Source organism: Pelobates fuscus, chromosome 9, assembly GCF_036172605.1.
Source record: "Pelobates fuscus isolate aPelFus1 chromosome 9, aPelFus1.pri, whole genome shotgun sequence".
Lineage (NCBI taxonomy): Eukaryota > Metazoa > Chordata > Amphibia > Anura > Pelobatidae > Pelobates > Pelobates fuscus.
This window is the reverse complement of record NC_086325.1, coordinates 44,241,202-44,249,516: the sequence shown is the minus strand read 5'-3', so window position 1 is coordinate 44,249,516 and position 8,315 is coordinate 44,241,202.

The following is an 8,315-nucleotide window of genomic DNA, read 5'->3' as shown; positions in this document are numbered from 1 at the left end:
AATTTTGCTACTGTTATGAATCGTAATGTAAATATCTGATATGCAGGATGTATTTTCATTGTTTTGAACATAAAGTATAGTGATTAATCACAAAAACAATATGTATTCATACTATACTATACCACCATTTTACTGTGGAAAAATTGGGGGTACTGCTCTCTTTCCCTTTTTCTCTCTTTCCCTTTTTTCTCTGCTCTACTTCCTCTTTTTTTTTTCTCTCCTTACCATTTTCTTTGCTCTCCTTCCCATTTTATCTGCTACTCTAACCCTTTTTTTTTGCTCTCCTCCCCCTTATCTCTGCTATCCTTCTCTTTTCTTTGCTCTCCTACCTCTTTTCTTTGCTATCCTTCCTTTTTTTTGCTCTCCTTCTGCTATCCTTCCCCTTTTCTCTGCTATCCTTCCCTTTTCTTTGCTCTCCTTCCCTTTTCTTTGCTCTCCTTCCCCTTTTCTCTGCTTCTCTTCCCCTTTTTATTGCTCTCCTTCCCTTTTCTTCCTCTTTTTTTTTTTTTGCTCTCCTTACCATTTTCTTTGCTCTCCTTCCCATTTTCTTTGCTTTCCTTCCCATTTTATCTGCTACTCTTCCCCTTTTTTTTGCTCTCTGTAGCAGATGGTATCAAGGCTGTCCTAAAAGACTGTAATGCTATTGCAATCCGTGTGGTATTTCTGTTTCTATGTGTAAAATGTATGTGGGATTCGTATGATTGTTCGGTAGTTTCCATCCGTACTCCATACGAATGTAAACTACCGAACCAATAGACCACCCCAGAGAGAAGTGTGTACCCTATTAAGAGTTCACACTTCTCTAACCGCAGGTTAATCGGTACTTTAGTGATGTATCTGGGTGGCCGCCGTTCTGTATACAAACACGTGGCGGCGGCCATCTTACGCACAAAAATCTCAGCGGTGTTTGGTCATCGAGTGTCTGGAACTCAAATCGGACACTCAATTACCCGAACACCGCTGAGACCTCCATGGCTCCGTAACTCACGAACGGGAAGGCTAATCAGCCCCCCGTTCGGTAGATTCAAAGTACCGAACAAGGGGATTCATACGAATCCAAGATTAATTGTGGATGGCAGTATTTAATGTGCATTTTACCTCCCGAACGAAGACCGACTGCAGGGCCAAAACCTATGGAACTCTTTTCGGATATCACCTCGTGTGCGGTCGGTCAAATTACACCCTCCACCTAACTCCCGAACCCCTGGACCGATCTGGGTGATTTATGGATATGTTAGTCACCCAGATCAGGGCTACCAGGGGGTACCCCCAGGATTATTGTAACTACTTGTTTTAGGGTACATTCAGAACTGGGGGAAAACTACAGTATGTGTAATGGGATTAAGTGTCATACTGAGGGGAGGAGATGTGTGGGAGGTAACGGTTATACTATTGGATACTGTCCTAATTTATGTGAATCCCTCCCTTGCAAGGGAGAATGTTTTATAAGGAGACTGTGTGGATTAAAAGTCAGTTCTGCTCCTGATGCTGTGTGTCGTCCAGTCATTGGGATCTGTATGGGGATATTCGTGGATTACTTTATTTGCTGTAATTACTGCTTCATGGTGTTTTTACTACTTGTTCCTGAGCCTCACTGGGATCTATAGTGGAGTTAACCTGTGGAATATCAGGCCTCCGCTACACTCTCCTTCCCCTTTTCTCTGCTATCCTTCCCTTTTCTTTGCTTTCCTTCCCTTTTCTTTGCTCTCCTTCCCTTTTCTTTGCTCTTCTTCCCATTTTATTTGCTCTCCTGCTGCTCTCCTCCCTCTTATCTGCTGCTCTAATATCCCTTTACTTTGCTCAACCTTCCCATTTCCTCTGCTCTTCTCCCCTTATCCCTGTTCTGCTTACCTTTTTCTCTCTTGTGCTCTGCTTGCTTTCCTGCAGCAGCAGCTAGTCTTCTTTCTTCCGCTCCTCTTCTTCTTCTTGGTACCGCGGGCGGGGGAATAAAGGGGGTTACGTTGCGTCATGACGTAATCGGCATTGCAGAATGCGGATTGGTGGATTGCCAGGTCAGAAGGCGGAGCGGAGGGGACTCACTCCAGCATCATCATGAAACATGATGAAACGAACAGTAATATACCGCGGATGCGATCGGGCGGCGAGAAAGGGGCTAAACAATTAAAAATTTTGACTGGGAAAGGCTGCTGACATATTTTTAAGCACAGCAGCCTGCAGCTCTCTAATGATACGATTTAGGCGGCCCCTTTTAGCGCGAGGACTTAGGCGGCCGCCTAAATCGCCTAATTAGAGAGCCGCCTCTGTCCAGCTCTGTTAGGCGACCCCTGTGAAAGGGTCATTCGACCCCCAAAAGGGTCGCGACCCCTAGGTTGAGAACCACTGGTTTAAGCCAATCAGAGTGCTCTTTGTCATTTTACACAGCGTGGGAAAGTTCTCTGGAATTTTCCCACGCTGTGTAATTTGACTCATAACACTCTGATTGGTGGGCTTGGAATCTAACCAATCAGAGTGCTCTTTGTCCCTTTACACAGCATGGGAAAGTTCTTTGGAACTTTTGAGGGGTGGGGGCAGGGGGGGAGGACAGTAGGTCCCCCCCATTATCTTTATGGGGGCCGGGTGGGAGGACAGTAGGTCTCCCCCTCATTTTCTTTGTGGCCCCCACCCGCCGCCCAGGGGTGGGGGCCGGGGGGAAGGACAGTAAGTCCCCCCATTGTGATTTATGGCCCCCACCCACCGCGCAGGGGTTGGGGCCGGGCGAGGACAGTAGGCCCCCCTCATTATCTTTGTGGCCCCCACCCACCGCCCAGGGGTGGGGGCCAGGGGGAGGACAGTAGGTTCCCCCCCTCATTATCTTTGTGACCCCCACCCGCAGCCCAGGAGTGGGGGCTGGGGGGGAGGACAGTAGGTGTGTCCCCCTCATTGTTTTGTAGGGCCCCACCCACCGCGCAGGGGTGGGGGCCGGGGGGAGGACAGTACCTCCCCCCATTGTTTTGTAGGGCCCTCACCCACTGTGCAGGGGTGGGGGCCGGGGGGAGGACAGTAGGTTCCCCCCCTCATTATCTTTATGGCCCCCACCCACCGCCCAGGGGTGGGGGCCGGGGGGAGGACAGTAGTTCCCCCCCCTCATTGTTATGTAGGGCCCCCACCCACCATGCAGGGGTGAGGGCCGGGGGGGAGGACAATAGATCCCCCCTTATTTTACTTTAGTGCCCCAATAGGTTTATTTTTATTATTTTACAGTGAGCAGCCAGTGGCTGCTCACTGTTTACTAGACATGCCCCTACTTGCGGTATAGCGAGTAGGGGCAGAATTTACTAATACTAAGTAATCTTTACTTAGTATTAGTAAATGTGGCTGAAAGACCAATTTAGGTCTTTCAGCCTTTTAGTAGATAGCTCTCTAATACCGTGGGAATTAGGGAGTCATCTACTTATTCATTCCTGTCATTACATTGACTGGCCAAGTAACTTAAATTTTATATGAATGTGTGTTACTTGATTGTTTGTGTTGCAAATGCTTATAGCTGAATCCTGGCTATGTTTTTATACTTTTTATTTAAAATTGTTTACAATGTAACATTCTTCTTCTTTCACTGGGTAAGTATATTAGTACTTCGGCAAAACATTTTACTTCCTTTTGCAGCCCTCTAGCCCTTTCCAGGACTTTTTTTAGAGCCATTTTAATGTCCAAAAGTTCGGGTTCCCATTGACTTCAATGGGGTTTGGGTTCAGGGTCAAGTTCGAGTCCGAACTCAAACTTTTTGCCAAAGTTCTGCCGAACCCGGCAAACCCAAACATCCAGGTGTCCGCTCAACTCTAGTAATGTCACTTTAATTATAATTTTTATTTGATATAGAGCAGACATATGGCATTGTGAGTGTATAAATCAGAGCACTATCACTTTAACTGTTTATGTATTTATCACAATACAAATGTGTCAAAACTAAAGTGGGGAAAGGCTCCATGGCTAGATAGATAAGAGCCCTTGGGTACAAAGGAGATTAACCAGCTATATCTTGTCTCATTCTGGATTGCATGCATTTTTATACAGTGTTTAAACAGTGCTTTGTATCATCCTATTTCTAGGCTGTAATAATGAAATTAAATGTTCATTAGTGTGAAGTATTTGTGTATGTGTGTGTGCGTGTCATTATTTTAGCATGTAATGATCTTAACTGAAAGTCAACAAATTCAGAAATGTTGTAACTTCCTCATTTTTATTTTATTGCATATTTCATTGAGACTTTTTTTTCCATTTCTCACTGTTTTCTATTATCCCAATGAGCATTGTTGTCATGTGTGGCATTTTGGGTTTGTTGCTGTTTACTGTAGGCTCTATGAACACGTATAAGTAAGTAGATCAGCACATGGTAGAATCATAGAGGAGGTTCCAAGGACATTTGCATAGTCAAGGATTTCTGCTTCATAAGTGCAGTAGCAGAGGAGACACTTCAACTGCAGAACTCAGCCCCGCTTTCCCCAGCAAAGAGCAACTCAATTCTGTGGTACGTCTACCACATTTGTGTTAGAGAAAGGTAAATGGATAATGTTTTTTTTTTTTGTTTCTTTTTTTTAAATACTCATTTTAATTCATACAATCCCTTTCCTTTGCATTATTTTGTTCATACCATCTCCACCTCTTGTAAACTGATTTACAGTTACCATTTCCAAAGGTCCACCATCATCTAATCACCATTACTTCAACTATTGTTATTGACTTTCTCAAAATTCATCCACAGAAATGTTTTAATCCAGCATCTACATGCTTCATTTTAACTTCCTGTGCTATTACTGTATTATTCAATCAAAACCTCAGAAATTTTAATTTATGTCAGTGTTTTAATATTACGTTGGTTTTATAGAAGGCATTTATGTTTTTGTATGGGTACAAAAGCTTGCTTGTAGATTGATGTATGATCTGCTTTCATTATTTCCTTTCTGTGATGTTAGAAACACTATATATGTATTTGTTCTTTTACATTTCTATTTGTAAAAATATATATAAATATATTTTGCAGTTTGTTTCATCATCAATCAAAAAAGCATGAAGTCATCTAAAATGCCGATTTTGACTCTCTATCTAGTACTTATAGTTCCAGGTGAGTTTTGTTCTTTGTCTCTTGTTTTTATTCATTATAAAACATGAATGGTATGGACAACAAGCAGTAGTGGTTATAGTGCTTGGGTTGTTCTGTTACAGAAAACATTTAAAATTAAGGAACCTTTTTCAACAATATTAGTTCTTATAGGTCTCGAAATGTTTATCACTTCAATTCAAATTTTCCTCTGATTTCAGTATATTTTTTATAAACTCTATATATCCACATTTAGATCAGCTATTGCAGAGTTGTGCACGACTGCACTCCATGCCTTATTGACTGCCTGTTTTAATGTCTTTATTTACTACAGTTTTTAGAGTGTTCTGTGATGAATGTGGCTGCAGCAAAGTTAGTGTGGGATGTGTAATAACAAAGCCAGCACCTCGTGGTAAGGCCTGCATGTGTCATGATTTCGGTTTCTATTATTTCGGCAACTGTGAAGGGAAAGATGTTCCTTGCCTCCAGAAAAATTCACGAGTTTGTGACAATCCTGATATCACTTTAGCCAGCTGTCTACAAGGAGGAGGAAATTGTAAAGGCTACAATTCCAGATGTGAATGTTCGATCCAATTTCTCAGTGGCTGTAAATTAACCATGGCTCCTCCACCCAACACTGCCTGCAAATGCACAAATTCATTTTTAATGTGCTCAGCAGAGATTGTGACATGCAAGGATGCGACATCTCGGCACTGCTTGTTTCCAGATCTAAGTTTACAAACATGTGAACAGGGTGAAGGCTCATGTCAAGGACACTCATGAATAAAATCATTTTGTTATTAATTGCTGAAGTTGTCATAAATATTGTCATATTAAGATATGTAAGAGTACAAGCGTAAGAGAGATAAACACTGACAAGACAGCTGACAAACATAGCAAGATTCACAAGCATCTGTCTTAGCCCCTGCCTTAAAGTGGCACTGTCACCTTCCCTTCCTGCAAAATGGGTACTTCATAAAAATAAAGTCTTTATGAAATACTCATATTGCCTGTGTTAAAATTTCACTATAATTCCAACCCAGTCCAAAGATTTACTGAGACAAACTAGAACCTACTTTGTCTCAGTATTTTTCTTACGCCTGACACTTCTTGACACTGGGTGAAGCTACTGCTGTCAAGAAGTGTCAATCCCCCAGCTGTCACTAGTGACCAGCAGCGGAACTACCACTGTGGCAGCACCAGGGCCCACGCACTCAGGGAGCCCATCAGGTTGCCCATGCACTTAGGGCCACCGTATGGGTGTTGGCGAACAAGGACCCAGGCCCTTAAACAGCGTAAGCGTCCCCCTGTAGTATTGGCAGTGCAGAGAGAAAGTGAAAGCAGGTCACATACTCCCACATGCATACAGAGCAGCATGAGAGGCAGAGAGGTGGCACAGGAGGGAAGGAGGAAGGAGTGAGCATAAGCAGGCTTCTCCAGGAGCTTGTGGCAAACTCGGGTAAAAAGCGGAGTTTGCCACAAGCACCATCACACACACACAGACCCTCAAGCACACACACACACAGCACCCTCAAGCACACACACACACACAACACCCTCACACACACACAACACCCTCACACTATCAGCCCCCTCACACTAATAGCACCCTCACACACACAGCACCTTCACACACACACAGCACACTCACACACATATATATAATATATAAAATAACCCTCAGTGCGTTAACAGACAAAGAAAATTAGAAACATAGAATGTGACGGTAGATAAGAACACCCTCACACACAAAGTACCCCTCTTACACACACACACTGCACCCCTCACAAACACACATACTGCACCCAACACACTGCGCCCCTCACACATGCAATACATCCAAACATATATATATATATATATAACAGCAGCACCCCTCACACTGCACCACTACACGCATTACACTCTAGATCCCTTACCCAACTCTGGATCATCTAATCTACATATACACAAACTCGATCCCTATATACACTATGAATCCTCTACACACACACACACAATCTCCTATACAAACTCTGTGTTCTTTACACACTAGATCCCCTACACACACACACTGCACCACCTACACACACTGCAATCCTGACATACAAATTCTGGATCCCCTATACATTCCTTGTAAGCAAACACACACTACATTCTCTAAACATACACTCTCTACAACCCCTACACACACTACAGCCCATATGCACACACTCGCTACATACCGTATACACACTATGCTCCCTATACACACACTCTCTACAGCCCCTAGCCACACATATTACAGCACAAACACAAATTAAATCAACCTATTTACACAAGTTAAAAGCAAACACAGCGCAGGCAGATACACACACAGGCAGGCACACACAGGCAGGAAGTCAGACAGAGTCACACACACACACACATGCAGGTAGTCAGACAGACATACAGTCACACACACAGGTAGGCAGGCAGGCAAACAGACAGTCACACACACAAGCAGGCAGTCACACAGACAGACAGACACAAACACAGGCAGGCAGTCACACACACACAGGCATGCAGACACACAGACAGGCAGTCACACAAACAGGCAGATAGTCACACACACACTTACCTCTTTCCATTATGGCTGGAAGGGGGAGTGGATGCAGTTGGTTGTTGGGGAAGTTCCTTCTTCCTGTGCAGGGGCTTCGGGTAGGTATTAGCCCCGCCTCCGCCGCTCGTTAAGCCCCACCCCACCACCTTATTATTTTATAGACCCGGGTGGGGAATAATGAAATCCTCCACCCGGGTACTTGTTTTAGCTCCCCTGACACCGACCATGTGCGTGCTGTGTCGGCAACATGGCGCCCCCTAGTCCATGGCGCCCTGTGCGGCCGCATAGCTTGCACACCCCTAAGGCCAGCCCTGCACACACACACAGACTGACCCACAAACGCACACAGACTGCTCCCTTACACAGACTGACCCATACATACATACACAGACTGACCCCCCCACACTCACAGACTGACCCATACACACACACACACTCATCCCCCCCACACAGACTGACCCCCTACACACACATATTGATCCCCCCCACACAGACTGACCCCCTACACACACAGACTGACCCCCCACACACAGACTGACCCATACACACACAGCTGACCAACCCCACACAGAATGGCCCATACACACAATCTGACACCCCACACACACAGACTGACCCACCCCACACAGACTGACCCATGCACACACTCACACAGACTGACCCCCCACATACAGACTGACCCATGCCCACACTCACACAAACTGACCCCACACACACATA